We start from the raw sequence: 17,815 nt of genomic DNA, 5'->3' as shown, positions 1-17,815 counted from the left end.
AAATTAGAAGCAGGAAAGAATCAGGGGCGAGATTGACAGGTTTTCTACTGATAGTCGTGGGCTATTGACTTGGTGCGGTCGGGTTTGGGTTCCAAATTTTGGTGGGGTCAGGGAAACCGTGATGGAGGAGGCATATAAGTCCAGATCTTCAATACACCCCGGAGCCACAAAGATTTATCTGGATTTGAGACTTAGTTTCTGGTGGGCATGTATGAAGAGGGAGATAACATGGTATGTTGAGAGGTGCTTGACCTGTCGGATGGTCAAGGCCGAGCACTAGAGACCACACAACAAACTTCAGTGCTTGGAGGTTCCCATATGCAAATGAGAATAGATCACCATGGATTTTATCACCAAATTACCCAATACGGCTAATGGATTTGATGTGATATGGGTTATTGTGGATCTCCTGACCAAGAGTGCTTACTTTCTAGCTATTCGGGAGAGTTCCTTCGCCGAGAAATTGGCCGATGTGTATGTGCGCGAGATTGTCACTCGACATGGTGTTCCAGTTTCCATTGTAGCAGATCGGTATGTTTGGTTTACTTCTCGAATTTGACAAAGATTCCACGAGGAACTGGGTACGAGACTACACTTCGGCACTGCTTATCATCCAAAGACTGATGGCCAGAGTGAGCGAACCATCTAGACACTTGAGGATATGTTGAGAGCCTACATTATTGATTTCAGTGGGAGTTGGGACTCCTACCTTCCCCTAGCTGAGTTTTCATATAATAACAACTATTACTCTAGTATTGGTGCGCCGCCTTTTTTAGCTTCCTTATGGGAGGAAGTGTCGTATACCAGTCTGTTGGGGGGAGGTCGGTCACATGGTTATGGGAAAGACCGAGGTAGTCCTTTAGACGGTAGAGCTTATCTAGTAAACCAAGCATAGGTTACAGACAGCTCAGAGTCGACAAAGAGTTATGCTGACAGACGTCGATCCGAGTTGGAATTACAGGTTGGCGATAAGGTTTTACTGAAGGTATCCCCCATGGAAGGGTGTAATACACTTCAGAAGAGGGGCAAGTTGGGATCCCGACTCATTGAGGAGCTAAGCCAGATTCATAACACATTCCATGTCTCTCAGCTTCGAAAGTGTGTAGCTGATGATTCGGCAGTGGTTCCTTTGGACGATATACAGGTTGATTATTGCCTAAACTATGTTGTGAGGCCAATGAAAATTTTGGATAAGAAGACGAAGGCCTTGCACAATAAGGAGGTATCATTGGTCAAGGTTGAGTGACAACATTGGAAGGGTTCCGAATGGACTTGGGAAGCCTAGGCAAAAAGGCGAGAGCATTACCCGAAGCTTTTCATAGCTGTAGACTTCAAGGACGAAGCCTGATTCAAGTGGGGGAGAATTGTAACGCCAAGTTTCGAGTATGTTCCTTTTTAAAGTAAATTTAATAATTTGAAGTTGGATTTTTGGTGGCCACGACGTGGTGAGGGAATCCCACGGCGTGGCCAAGACAAGATTTCTGTGGCCTTTAAGTTGGCGCCACGACGTTGCCACTATTTAATGACAAACCCTAATCCAGGTTCTGAGCCTCCATTTAATGAATGTGATGGCTAGGGTTGCCCACCCTCATCCTTATTCACTCTCATTCAACCTCCAATAGAAAACCCTAGCCTATTTTGCTTACCCTTGAGTTTATGTGTGTCTTGGTTGTGTTTGAAGAAGAAGGCCGTCTTGAGCTTAGTTCCAGCAAGCAACTCTCCTCTTATATCTTGAGCACATTTCTAGACTCTTGTAAGTCCTGAAAATCGAATATTTATGCTTTATATGTCTAGATTTAGCTATTTTATCCCCACATCTTCATGATGAGAGAAAATTGAAGGTCAAATCTCATAAAGTTGGCAACTTTATGGATCCATGGGATCATTCTTATGTCTTATGTTCCAGATATGAAGATCTAGGTAGTTTTTGCTCCCTTGCTCAAGTTTAAGCCTTTATTTCCATGATTTTGACCTAAAATGGAAATGACATGGATGTCCATAAAGCTGTGATTTTTAAGGCTTGTTGAGATGTTTTGATGAATAAAGTTGGAAACTTTATCCATCCAAATCATGGAAAGGACCAGATCTGAGCTTTGGAGCTCCTGAAGTCGTGGGAAAATGACTCAATGGATTTAGCTGTCCAGACCAGTCCCTACGGCGTGACCTGACGTGGTCACGACGTGGCGACCAGCTGGAGTTGACTTTGACGTTGACCAAGTTTGACTCTAGGTCATTTGGGATATTTTGAGTAGTAGACTGAAGCTTGAGTCCCTGTTAAATTTTATATGTGATCTGTAGAGTGTTGGATTAGTGTCTAAGTCCATAACTATAATTGGTATGTACTTGACCCGATTTGGCATGGTCCATTTGGGTTGCATGGCATCGGAACAATTTGGATAGACTTTTGTGAGAAAAGGATATTTATGATTTGCTAATATATTATAAGTTCTAATATATTAATATGAAATCATAGTATTTAATTAGTATTGATCAAGAATTAATTTGGAATTAATATTGTGATCAAAAGGAGACTAATTAAATATATGGGGATTGATTGTGTAAATCATTCATTCTTATATATGTGGGCTTATGATCCATAGTTCCTCATGTTGGGCTAAACCCATGGATACTCCATGGAGGTTTTAACCCATGGAGCATGGAGAATATGGAAAGACATGAGTTACATGGTGTAACCCTAATAGCCACCATATATAAGGACCCCATGGCTCAAGAAATTGGCACTAGTGTGTGTACACATGAGGGCTAGCCGATTTGAGCATAGGAACCTTTTCTCTCAAGTCATTCCAAGATGTTGGTGATGTTGTGTGAACCATTTGAGGTGTCACACTTGAGGCACTAGGCTCTTAAGCTCCATGGAATCAAGCTACAACAAAGAGGTATGTAATTCTACTAGAAGTTATATTATATGTTCTTCATAATATGCTAGTTAGAACAATACCTTGGAATATTGATATGTGCATGTATAATAGAGAAAACATAGATCAAAGGTATTTAGGGTTGCATGTACACCTTAGGAGTGTTAGAATGCTCAAATCCCAACAGTGGTATCAGAGCCAAGGCTTGTTTTCAATTATACTTGATGCAAATTGCTGAAAAAGCTGAAAAAATCGATTTTTTGGCTGTCTGGGCACTAGACTCGCCGAGTCCACTGATGGACTCGCCGAGTCCATGAAGAAATTCATCCTACTCGTCGAGTAGGTTCATGCACTCGACGAGTAAGAGCCCCTGCCAGCATATTTTCGAGTTTTTTGGCTGGAATTGGACTAGGAACATTACCCTAAGCTGTTTTTGAACTTGTAAACCTGTTTTTGATGTGGTAATGTTCATGCTAATCCAATTTCAAAGATAATTGTCAATAGATTCATGTTTTGTATTAGTTTAATGATTAGGCTAATTACATGAAAATTGTTTGATTTGAATTATCTTGTTCTTATGAGTTTGCTTAGATTAATAGAAAAATTATGTGATAATGTGTTTTCAATCCAAATTGATCTAAGAGTTATTCATAAAATGTGTTTTTGTAACTTGTCCTCAAGTTATATGAAAAGTCACATTTATGTTGTTTAAAACTCATAAGATTTCCATAAGTTATGAAAATGGAGAGTCTCATTTTTAAATGTTTTAAAGTCTTCCATAACTTGTCCTCAAGTTATGGAACTTGAAGAGTTTTTCCATTAAAACTACTTTAAACACATAAGTTATGGAATTGAAAAGTTTTTGAATAGTTCAAAACTTGACCTCAAGTTTTGAAATTTGAAAAGTTTTCCCTCACGAATACTTTAATTCCAAGTTAAGCCCTTAGAGTTTTAAAAGTTAAAATTCAATCCTTATACTTTATAGTATTATAAGTTAATAATATATATATATATATATATATATATATATATATATATATATATATATATATATATATATATATATATATATATAAGAGCAAGTCAGTCTTACCGTTAATAGACCCCATTCACGAAGTCGGTCTATAAGGGGGGTATAAGGTTGTTGCCTATAAAATGGCAGCTTAATGGGTGTCCACTCTCACCCACCGCTTCCTTGACTGGTGGAGGGTCGTTATCCGAACGGGTAGGACAAGGACTGGAATTCTCCCTTCATTAAAAGTTTTAATGATAAATACTAAGTAACTAAACCTTTTATAAATTCCCAATCTTAGTTACTTAGGAAAATGTGAATTTGGTGCTAACCCATGAAATTACACTTTGCACTTTGCTTAAGTCGTTAGTGGAGCACATGTGGTTAACCGGCACACTAACCTGGATTTAACAAGGTAGACAAAGGGTAACTTAATGTTTATCATAGTATCGATGGAGCGCATGTGGTTAACCGACATGCATGATTGTATATGTTCTGTTGTGTGGGGTATTTTGGATGAACTCACTAAGCTTTGACTTACAGGTTTATGGTTTCAAGTATTTCAGAGGACATGGGAAAGACGAAGGCTTGATCGTGCATATCATCTTTGGATTTTATGTGTTTTCATGATTTGGGATACTCTGATTTATGACAGCGACTTTTGATTCAAGAATCCATTTATTAACTCACTTTCTTATAAATACAAATTCCCAAATTTAATGAAGTTTTTTAGAAATTTGTGATGCAAAGACAATTCTTTAAAATATGTCAATAGTTATTTTTTTTTTTGTATAGATTGAAGTACTTATTCATCATGCTTAATGTTTACATCTTCATATTTTTTTTAATCAACATGTATAGTATACGATTCTTATAACTAGTTATTATTAGTATTTAACTATTTTTTTAAATACCATAAAATTATTCAAGTATAAAACTATAAGATGACATCTTGTTATTCTATTTGGTGATTTCATAACAAAAATTGTGATTTATTGGATATTAGAAAGAAATCATAGCTGACATAATATGAAAATAACTAAATAATGATGAACTTTTTTTAATTTTTTATATATCGGGGTTATGTTGCTCGGAGTGGGATAGGAAACCCACGCGTGATGTTGACTTGGCACCGATGGAGACGCATGAACACCGCCCTATGGTCGATGCTCTGGCTGTGGCGTAAGTCCGAAGACGGAAGGAGATGTCCAATGGGAGAAGGGGAAAGTTAGCAACGGTTATTTTGATCAAATTCTTACCGTTACACATTAAAAAAAAATCTTTTTTCAATTTAAAAACCTATCAACTACAACTATAAATACACACTGTTTTATTAACATTTTACACTACAAAAAACACTCTCTTATATATTTTTTATCTTCTACCTATGGATCCAAATCAAAATACTCCACCCACTCCAAATGATCCATTTCCAAATCTTAGTTACATGCAATTGATAACATCTACAATCCAACAACAGCTTCTATCAACCCCAATTTCAAGCCTTTCAACCCCAAACTTCTCAACATCAACAATTTCACGCAAAACCTTCTCAACCATCTCAAGTTCCATTATCTCAATCCCAACCTATAAACATCGACAATGACGATGACGACGAACGGGTTGAAGAAACACAACCAAATCGTAGAAGGCAAAAAAAATCAAAAGATTCAAAAAAAAAAAAAAAACTACGCATTGGACCAAAGACGAGGAGGAAGCTTTAGCTAAAGCTTGGATTTTCATATCACAAAACGGGGATGTCGGCAACGCGCAAACGGATCAAAGTTTTTGGAATCATGTTTTAGACACAAAGCGGTAATCGAATCTCGACCTGGAAAATTTAAGTGTGTTTTTAAAAATTCAAAAAGTTCTCGAAAAATATCGCAAGTAGATTCTAATTTATTTTTTTATGTTTTTTTAGTAATTTAGGTTTAATTTTCTATGTTTTTTTTAGTAATTTAGGTTTAATTTTCTATGTTTTTTAATTAATGTAATATATATATATATATATATATATATATATATATATATATATATATATATATATATATTTGGAGTGGTAAGCATTTCCAATGTCTAGTGGGTTGATGGTGGAGCTGACGTGGTGTTGAGTTGACGGTGCTTTTGCGATGGCTTGAATGAGACAATTCCCCATAGGCTTATAACCCAAACGAAAGCACAACTTATTAGGTTGAAAGCACTATTTTCGATGTGAAATCATAGCGAAACTTTGCAAACTGTGATTTTGATGCTATTGGGGTCATTTTTTCTTCTTATTATTTTTTTGGCTATTTAAAAAAAAACAATTATATAATTAGGTTATTTTTGCTTTTTCTCAGATAATTATATATGTCATTAAATAACCGTATTTTATGTAGTTTTTTTGTTGGCATATGATAATTACTCAAATAAAAAAACGGAAGAATGCTTAAAGTTTATCGAAAATAATTTAATGAACTTCTAAAGTCAAATTTGACTTTATGCAAGTAAGCATAAGAGCAAAGGATTTTTTTTTTATAACTTATTACTATTGACTTTTTATAAATAACCATTTATTCTCATTGGAACGCATCACTTTTTTGCTTATTTTTATTAACCATTCAATATATATATTGAGTGGTCAATATAGTTGAGCATTTTGTATATTTTACCTCCTCATCTTCTAATTATATTTTAATTTACCTCTTTATTATATTTTAGTTTTCAATTTATTTATTTAGTAGTTAATTTGATTTGTCATTTTATTTAATTTATCTATCAAATATTTTGTGACATCTTACGAACTTTTAGAGGTATTATAAAAATGTGTTTAATACAATGTGTGTTTAAAAATGACTAACTAAATGGAGGGGGTTATATAGAACATTTTAAATAGATAATGATAGATTAGTCAAATCTAAAGAAAAAGCTAGTGGAAGAGGTTAACCATTGGAAAGACAATTTATTTAAAGGTTAAAGTTAATGGAATAATGAGATGACACTAATTTTAAGCTATAGTATAGCTCAACCATTGGAGATGCTCTACCAGCTTATTTAAAAATATGTATGCATCTTCAATGGTAACTTTCTTATAGGATATTATTATTGACCTTTATTTTTTTATAACTTATTACTATTTGAGGTTAGAGCTTATTTGCTTTTTTTTATTGACCACTCAATATATATTGAGTTGAGTGGTCAATATACTTCTATACTTTCTCACTTAACCCCCTCATATTTTAGTTATATTTCATTTACATTCCTAAATATATTTTACTTTTAAATATTTTTTTATTTATTTACTAATTAATTATTTATATTGAATATCTAATGATATTTCTTTCTATGAAATATAAAATTATAATGATTATATAATTTTTTTTCAATATTTTTTATTACTATTTCATAATAGTTTTTTCGTATTAATTTTTCCGAACGATATGTTGTAATATATTTATTTTGAAACAATGTATTATAATATTTTTAATAAAATTAAAATACATCGTGTGTTTAAAAAACGAATTATTAAGTAAGGGAGTTTTATTAGAACATTTTAGATAGATATGGATAAATTAGTTAAAATTTTATAATAAAAAAAAAGCTATTTAAAGAGGTTAACCATTAGAGTGGTTATTTAACTATAACTTAATTTATTATAATGATGATGTGACAATAGTTTAAGTACTAATATAAGTTAAGAGATGTTCTAAACAACAAACTTGAAGTGTAATATGATTCAAATCTCGTAGCGCTTCTTTCCATTAGCCTTTATAAATGAAAGATAATATAGTAGGGATTTTTCAATTGAGATGGGCCTTATTGTTTTTTCTACTTGGGCCTGTGAGATAAACGATTTGATTCTTAATTTACCTTAAGCTTGTTTAGGTAATTCGGTTTGACTCTGAGGACAATGGGGGTGAGTGTGGTCACTTGTCCACATAAAAATGAAAATTATAGTTAGAAAACATTTACTTTTTTAAAGAAAAAAAATCATTTGTAATTTGACCCCTTAATATGGAGAAGTTAATAAAGAGGTTGAAGTTAATAAAGAGGTTGTATATTTTGGATATGGGACATGAGTATTTTCTAAGGGTATAATTTAATTGAGCCAACTTTTGAGATACTTGAGTCCGACTTAAAAAAATTTGAAATTGATTCAGTTCAAATCGATTCTAGCTTGAGCTCAATCTATTCGGGTACATTATCGAGTCGAGCTCAAGTATTTGAATACTTGGTTCATGGAATTTTGCAAGCTTAATCGAACATACATTTTGTTTTATCCATATTTGAACATTATAGATCCGAATCGAGTCGAGCTTAATCATATTTTTATTTGTATTTTAATTTAAGAGAAATTAAATATCATCCTATATATCATCCTGTCATTCTTAAATGATGACATGTGTCATATTTAATGAAAACAACAATATTTAAATACACTTGTCTCACACATGTCACCATTTAAAATGGATAGTAGGATACGTAGGAAGAAATGTAGGAGAATATTTAATTTCTCTTAATTTAATTTTAGTTTTTTAATAGTTAATCGAGTTTAGTCAAGCCGAACTCGAAAGTAACGATTACTTTATCGAACTCCGGCTCGAGCTTGAAAATTAAGGCTCAAGTCGAGTTTTGAGCTCAAGTTTTTAAGTGAAGTAGAGTTTTTAGCTCGATTTTGTTAGTTGATTTGAGTTTCGAGCTTAGTAGTATCCAATTTGACTTGATTTGATTATACTCATAGCCTTCTCTACGTTTTATATAACACAACAGTAATCTCATATTTCACAAACTACTGATGTGGAACTGAATGTTGATGGTTCCATTTTTTTTTCTTTACTTTTAAATTCTAATACACCAAACATTTCCTCTCTTCAACCTACCTATATACGATTTGGTTTTTTTTTTAAACAACTCAATAATATAAAGACATTATAGCAAGGAGTCAGAGGAAAATGAGACTTACGTCAAAGTATAAAAATAGAGTTTTAAAGCCACAAGTTCCAAACAATTATTAACTTTTGCTTCCTATAAATTACCCAAAAAAAAAGGGCGACTACAATATCATCAACAAACCTATTTCTCTTAGGTTTAGTGTTATCAAACACATTCTTATTATTAGATTTGGTATTGCTCCTATAAAGGATATTTACTTTTTCTCTAAATACCTTACAATTTTACATGATTGAAAATAATATAAATTTTATTCAAAATAATAAACAAGAACGGTCTAATTTAAATAAAAAATTGGTCTAAAAAATTGCCGATTAATAGTTAAACTTTTTTCCCCATGGAAAAGAAATTATGGGTCCGCCCTTGTGTATAGTTGTCAATTGGCACAACAAAAGTAGTAGATTGTTGAATTGGGGTTAGATTGGTGGGTGTATCCATCATTCACGATTCACTTTTTTAGTGTCACGTCAGTTTTCCACCAACTCACATTTCACTCACCAAAAGGCAGAAAATTGTCACCTTTCACTTTTTTTATAAATAAAATATAACATCCCAAAAATTTCAACAAATTTAAACTTTTCAAAACAACCTTTTTATTATTAGAAGTGTCACAAAACCATTATTTTCAAACATTATCTACAATCAGAGTCTCCCACTATCCAATCAGTTGTAAAACCAAGGATGTGTATGGTCACGCCTTCGCCTTGCCACAGTCCACTAAAGTACCTGAAACCATAAACCAAAAACTATAAGCACGAAGCTTAGTGAGTTCCCCCAAATTACCACCACACAAACAATAACATATACACACAAACATGCTCAAATACTCATGCCTGGCCCAATCAGCCTCGAGCTGGAATACGAGGCATGTCTACAATGGGCCCAGTCATCCTCGGGATGGAATACCCGCGTATTGTAAGCATGTTGGTCCGATCAACCATCGGGTTGGAATACCAAACATGTCGGGTCCAATCAACCATCGGGTTGGAATACCCCAGGCCTATTGACTGATGCACAAAGCAGTCCAGTCTCACCACCTACCATACAATCATATCGGGTCCAATCAACCATTGGGTTGGAATGCCAATATACAACGGGTCCATTCATCCTCGGGATGGAATACCCTCAACCACCAACCAACATATAATCAGTCGACAGACAACCAGACAGATCTTACAGATCTCTAAGCCTAACATCATCCTATATACCAGGGTACAGATCTAACAGATCATTACATCATACCATCGTACGATAAACCAGGATAACAATCCAATGGGTCGGCCTTGGTGCCTTCGAACCGAAAGTACAGTGAGGAAAACTCACCTCGCAATCGGACAAAAGTTGATGAGGTCCCGACTCTAAATCTCAGCTCCAACTGACACCTATCCATTCCAAGCGACCAATCACAACCAAAATCCCAAAATACCCTTAAGGTCAAACTTGGTCAAAGTTCATAAGTCAGCTGAGTCAACCCAACCGAGTCAACTTGACCGAGTAAACCCAGACTGCGTACGTGGGGCGTACTCTAGAGGTACGTTGGGCGTACACGAAGCATCGCAGATTGACCACCATCGGGGTGGTTAACCTCGTATGCAGGGCGTACTCCGAGTACGCAGGGCGTACCCTCGCAAGCCCAAAATCCATTTTAAGAGCTTAATGGTTTAAGCTCTTACGTCCAAACTTTAGATTCATGGCCAAAATACTCTTAGGGGTCATAAAGTCTCCAACTTTGTGACCTAGCATGTCCAATAAGGGCTTAACACAAGGTCTTATTCCATTAAGACATTCTTACAACATGCATGAAGCAAAACTAACCACTTGGAACCCAGTTTTATGACTTAAGACCCCTGAGGGTCTGAAAGGACAACTCAAAGGTCAAGAACATACCATATTCAAGATTCAACATTTTGGGACCCAAAACGCTCCATAAAACAACCAAAACTAGATCTATGAGATAGAGGGATCAAGTTACAATATTTTTACCTTTTAATGGTTGCAAATGAAGTAGAAATCCCAGATCCAAGTGTTCCACTCCTTCAAGATGAGCTTGGCTTCCTTCCTTCTTCTTCTAAGGCACCAAAAACATACTTCTAAGCTTGAAAAGGCTCCTCAAGGTGGTTCTAGGGTTGCACAATCGTATGGGAGGGATGGAGGTAGCTAAGGTAGGTGAAATGAGGCCATAAGAGTGCTTAAATACCAGGCGAACCCTAAAAATTAGGGTTTCCTCATTTTGCAAGTACGCCCAGCGTACACTAATGTACACCTAGCATACTAACGTGTGCCCCGGTACGCTCAACGTACACCACATACGCATGGCGTACTCCGAAGACCCAATATTACAACAATGCCACTAAGCTCCTTTTGCATGCTTTCTTGAACTTAAGGACCAAAACTCAATACACCTCAATATAAGAATCAACAATGGAAGCTCTTCAAAACCAGATGTTACATAAAAATAAGTTAATTTTAAGCTTTATAATTCAAAAAATAAATATAATTCCTTAAAAATGATTAATAAACATAAAAATTAATTAAAATAGAAATAGTTCATTACTTAAAATAAAATTACATAAAAAAACCAAGATTAAAAAAAACCTAGAAAACAACCAACGTAAAAAAAACAACCTAAATTTAATAAAAAAACGGCTGCATTTAAAAAACTAAACGATCTAGGGAAATATTTTTTTCATGATCTTCTCATTTTTCTTCAAAACTAGCTCGATGGTCGGTCCCGAAAAATGATTGGTTTTTTCCAACAAAAATTTCATACCGTCAATTTCTTGCTTTTCCGCACACTCCTTATTTCGGTTTCTTTTCCTTTGTCGAATGCCAAACATTCAACGAAATTCAGACAATATCGATCAAATGTTGTTGTCATTTTCCGTAATTCAACTGCGTCCATGCTGAAATCCGATGCATTGGAAGAAGACCCCTTCCCCTTCCTTTTTGCTTTGTCCTTATCCATCGCTCGGTGAATTTATTCTAGCCCGAGTTCGTCGTCATCATTTAAATTTAGCCCGACACAAGCATCAGAAGAAGTTGTGTATCCATCGGAGCCCGTTTTTGTTCTTTTTTATTGTGCTCCTCCTAGTATGAAGTTGGCTTCATATTTTTTCCACCTTGGACTAAGAATTAACAATTTTCAAGGCTCGTTAAACTTGAATATCTTTCCCGTTTCCTCACGAAAAAAATGCTAAGTCTCTTGAAGAATTTCTTCATCTGTTTGACCGCTTCTCCTTTGGGTTTTTAGATTGTTGTACAACCCGTTCATTTTTGAAACACTTTTCACTATTTCTCGAAACTTTGAATTAAGTTGGTGTTTGGTATGTCACTCATCGTATTTACCCAACTCCATGCGAAATATTTCAAAAATGTGAAGCCAAAAATGTTTATGAGCTTGTGTATTCACTGCGTTGAATCCTCCGAAATGTCAACCCAAGCTTGTGTCAACACTAGCTCTTCTCGGGGAGTCCATGCAAGAGGCTTCTGCTTTGTCGTCTTTTGCACTTGTTGTTTTCCTTTGCGGCGTGGTGGGTTTGAGTTTCTCGTATAAATTCGTCGTCTGACTCATCGAGGCTTTTGTTTTGTGGTTGAGAGTGAAAGGGTGGGGTTTGGCTTTGAGTTTGATATTGATAGAGTTGGGTTTGGATTTGGGGTTGATTTGGTGAAAGTTGATCCGAAAATACGACAAAGTTGTTGAACATATTTGTACTAACATTTGGTACTTGCATGGGGTAGTATTGTCTAACATTTTGGTATTTAAATTGTGGAGGAGATTGAATGGGGGCGTCAAGTTGTGGACGATAAACCGATTGAGATGGATCGAAGGCGAAAATCTTTTGAGTTGGGGTACTTAAACTCGAAACATTGGTTTTTCTACTATCAAATTTTGGGGTTCATTTTTTTACGAAATAGAAAGGAATTGATAGAAGAATCTGTGATTTTGAAGATGAAAGTAGTGGGTTATTTATAGCTATGTAAAATGGTAAAAAAGAAATTATATTTATATATATATATATATATATATATATATATATATATATATATATATATATATATATATATATATATATATATATATATATATATAGGTTTAGGTTCTATGGAAAACAAAAAACCCTAAAAAAACCCTAAAAATCATAAAAATGCATAAAAAAATACTTAGAAATTACAAAACTTTTTTTTGAATTTTTTTTATAAATAATCACAGCTTTTTCTTAAAATTCGCTGAAAAAAAAATAAAAAATCAATTTTTTTTTATAATTTTTTTTTCAAATTTTTTTTCAGCGAATTTGTATAGAAAGCTGCGATTTTTTCAAAAAAAAAATCCAAAAAAAAGTTTTGTGATCTCTAAATATTTTTTTTATGCATTTTTATGATTTTTAGAGTTTTTTTGTTTTCCAAATAACCCTTCCGTGTGTGTGTATATATATATATATATATATATATATATATATATATGAATTCTAGCCGTTACAGTTGTTAGGGCCAGGATCCTCAAAGCATTTAGGATCCTCAAACCTCATCAGATATTCAGGATCCTCAACTATCTCAGGATCCCGACTATTACCGTTATTATTATTTACTAACATGTATAATGGTTATATTTCGTTCTTAACTAACACATGTGCAGAAATAGTCAAGAGAAGACTTATTCTCAACAGAGTTTCATCTCAACTATGCTAAAGACCCGAAATACCAAGTCAATCAACGTTCACAAAGCTGGTCATAGAGGATCCCGGGAATATCGGACATCTTGTTAGCTAGTTTAGACTATAAATTGACACATGTATCTCACATACGACACATACTACTTACTATTAGCTTACTCTACAAACTTTTACACTTGTTCTTACTGAAATACTCTCTGTAATCATCATTTTATATTAATAAAATCAAGGCAGGTGATCATTATCACCTCCCAAGGTTTTGTGTCGGTGATCCTAGCAAGGATCAAGGGCTTTCCTTGTAAACAATCGTGTCATTCTCTTTACCTTTTTCTATTGCACAATTCGAAAACCACAACCTCTCATTCAGTTTGGTTGATTTATACTTGTGTAATTTTGGACCAAAACAATTTGGCACCCACCGTGGGGCCGTGGTGTTCAAAATCCTCGAAAGATCGTGTCTACACAAATAATCCTTTCTTCATCCTCCGCTCCTTCCATTCCAACCAAAAACCTACCACCTCCTCCAAGTGGACCCCTTGGTCAGAGGAAAGCGCCTGATACTTCCAAGAGAAACACCCCTCCAGGCACTAACCAAGGAAGTTTGGGATCTTCAGGACTCCAGGATCCGACTGCTCCGGTCACTATTGCTGAACTCTTCGCTATGATGAAAATGACGCAACAGACGACTCAACAACAAGAAGACAATAGAACACTACTTAGAGTAGTGGAGAGGATGAAGGCAGAACTTCAAAGATCCCAGGTAACGATGCCCACAGTTTTACAACCAAGGATCCTGAACTTCGACAATGTAGGATCCTCAGGAAATCAATAGGGGAACACAACTCCTGCTACTGCCGCATCACCCTGGGGAACGACTACAGAAAATCGAGCATCTATAATCAATGATCTCGATGAGCCTTTCAATATTCCTAGAAAACTTGATTCTAGTAACTTCTTAAACATCAATACTATCAATACTAACTCTATGAATGTTGATGCAAGAATAAGTCCAAACTGTTGGATTAGGTGTCTAAGCCCATAACTATAATTGGTATGTACTTGAATTGATAGCATCACAGTCCTTTTGGGTTGCCCTCAACCTAACAACTGGACAAGGAAATTATGAAAGGAGAGATATTAATTTATAAGATTAATAAATTAATATAAATGATTTATTAATATGTTAAAAGATTAATATATTAATTATAAATCATTATGTTTAATTAATAGTTAGCCAGAAATTAATCAGAATTAATTTTGGGGTTAAAAGTATTAATTATAAAGTGCAGGGACTAGTTTGCAATTATCTAATAGTTGAGTGGAAGGCTCCAGAACCTCCTTGGAAGGAGGTGGACGAAATCTATAGGGGAAACCCTAAGGATTTCGTCCAAGGGGCTTTGGATAAGGCCTTTGGATTAGCTTAGGCCCCAAGCAAATGAGTATTAGGGTTTTCCCTAAACCCTAGATCCCTCAGCTATATAAGAAGCCTCCCAGCTCCTAAATTCGGCCACTCCTACCTTGGTAGAAACCCTAGGCCGATTTTTGCATACCCTAACCTCTCTCCTTCAAGTTTCCTTCTTGCTAGTTCTTGGGTGTGATTCCATTAGAAGCATTACATTTGTGGTGCTAGGCTTCCAAGAAGATCAAGTTCAAGAGGACTAACAATTGTTTGCTATAACAATTGAAAGGTATGTAATTCTAAAACCCTAGTTTGTTAATTTCGAAATTAGCCTCTCTCCTCTAGGGTTCTTGTTTGCAAATCAAAGTTATATGTTCAATAGTTAAAACATAGATCCAAAGTAGGTTGCATGTGAACTTAGGAATTGTTTTTCTAGTTTATTTGTTTTACCTAAAACCCATCAGTGGTATCAGAGCCATTGTTTGTTTTAAATTGAATTGCTTTAATAGTTGAATTGAAAATTAGGGTTTATAGCCATTAAACCCTAAAGGCCAAAATTTTCGTGTTTTAGGGTTTTTGGTTCAAAGGGTTTTTCGAAAAACCCTAGCCTCCATGAACCCTAATCGGAATTAGGGTTAGGGTTTTGGAAAACCCTACCCTCCTCCCTTGAATTTCGAAATTTGCTTGTTATTTTAGGGTTTTATCTTATTTTGGATAATTATTACTTGATTGGATAATTATTGCCTAATTGGATAATTGAGAAAAATAAGGAAATTATCCTTTACCCTAATTTTCGAAATCTAGAGGGATAAGGATTAGGATTAAATTAATTGTTTAATTTGATTAGATAATCCTTACAAGATTTAATAGATTAATTAAAAGTTAATTAATAGATAATTATTAAATCTAGTTATTTGGTTTATTTTAAATTTAAATTAATAGTTTAATATTTCGAAATTTATATATAAACCTTAAAGTTTTAAAAAGTTTAAAACACACCTTATATATGTATTATAATTAAAAGTTTAATATTATATATGTATAAGAATATGGTCAGTCAAATCGCTAGTATGCCTCATTCACGAAGCTAGTCTATAAGGGGGGTATAAGGAAACTGCCTATAAAATGGTAGTTGAATGGGTGTCCACTCTCACCCACCGCTTCCTTGATTAGTGGAGGGTCGTTAGCAGAACGGGTTTGATAGGACAACTACATCTCATTAAAAGTATAATGTTATTAAAGAAAGTACTAGAACATTATTTTACAAAATCCCAACTCTAGTTACTTTAGGAAAAATGTGAAAAGTATGCTAATCCATGAAATTTCACATTATGCTTTATTGGTCGTCAGTGGAGCGTGTGTGGTTAACCAGCACACTAAAAGGCACCAATAAAGAGTAGTAATGGGTATCTCATAATTGTCATTTTGATGGAGCGTGTGTGGTTTACCAGCACATCAATAGTTAATGATAAAGACAATGAGGTTACCAAGCACATTTGCATGGTTATTCACATCTTGTTTGTGATCCTCGGCATCCGAGTCACAAATAGAAGAGCATAATCTGAGATTAAAACATGCCATTGAATAGTTTCAATGTATCTCAAAAGAATTAGGAATTTCACTTCGTTTATTTCGTCTAATGGTGGAATTGGTGAATCGTCATTCACCTACCTTTATGAAATTTACACTTGGATCTCGGTATCCCATTTCTAAGTTGTGAATCTTCATAGTTGGATCCTAACCTTAATATTATATCTTTGGGTTATTATATTGAGGTATCTTGAGATCTAACTAAAACTTTCTTTCTTTCAGATGTCTACTCCTGGAAACACTTCTGCTTCATCATCCTCCAACCACAACTTCTCTTTGCTCAACATTTGCTCCAAAGTCGTTATGGATGGCTCTAACTATAACAATTGGATGCGTAACATCAAGATGGCGCTTCGATTTGAGGACAAAGAATATGTCCTTGAAAAGGAGCTCAAAGAGCTTGATGAGTCTAAAGCTACTCCTGAAGAATATGCTGCCTACAAGAAACATTATGATGATGCTACCAAAGTGGCATGCATCATGGTCGCAACCATGTCCCCAGAACTGCAGAGGTACTATGAGGACTACTGGCCCTTTGAGATGAACAAGGACATTATGGAGAAGTACCATAAGCGAGCTCGTCAAGAAAAGTTTGAAGTAGTCAAGTCACTCATGGCTTGCAAGATGAAAGAAGGGGAGTCGGTTGTGTCTCATGTGCAAAGAATGCAACGCTACATAGAGCGTTTGGTCAAGCTCAACATTCACTTTGATGAGGAATTGGCCATTGACATGGTCTTGAACTCATTACCTGATTGTTATGGTCAGTTTATTCTAACTTACCATTTGAACAACACTGAGCAGACACTGGCCTAATTGCACAACTTGTTGCAGACAGCTGAAGCAGGGATGAAGGGTAAAAGTATAGCCTCCACTCCTGCAAGTGCCCCTGTCTTGGCTATTGGACAGGGAAAAGAGAAAAAGAGGAAAGGTCCTCCTAAGCAAAACTGGAAGAACAAGGCTCAAGCTAGGTCATCTAGTAATGGCCCAAAGGCTAAGCCCAATGCTACCATTCCCCATGTTTCTGATCCAAAAGATGCAGATTGCTTTTATTGCAATGACAAAGGGCACTGGAAGAGAAGCTGCCCAAAATATCTGCAGGATATCAAAGATGGCAAAGTGAAGCCATCTTCAGCAGGTATTTACACTATTTCTTCTAATAACTCAGTATCTTCTCGTTCATGGGTCCTTGATACAGGATGTGGTTTTCACATCTGTTCTGATTTACAGGGGCTAAAAGAAAGTGAGGAGATAGAGCGAGGAAGGATAAACTTGATCATGGGAAACAAGAAGTCTTCACCAGTGACCAAGATTGGAGTTTATCAACTTTTGCTTAGTAATG

Source organism: Lactuca virosa, chromosome 9, assembly GCF_052849685.1.
Source record: "Lactuca virosa cultivar CGN04683 chromosome 9, Lactuca_virosa_CGN04683_v6, whole genome shotgun sequence".
Classification (NCBI taxonomy): domain Eukaryota; kingdom Viridiplantae; phylum Streptophyta; class Magnoliopsida; order Asterales; family Asteraceae; genus Lactuca; species Lactuca virosa.
This window is presented reverse-complemented; position numbering follows the sequence as displayed.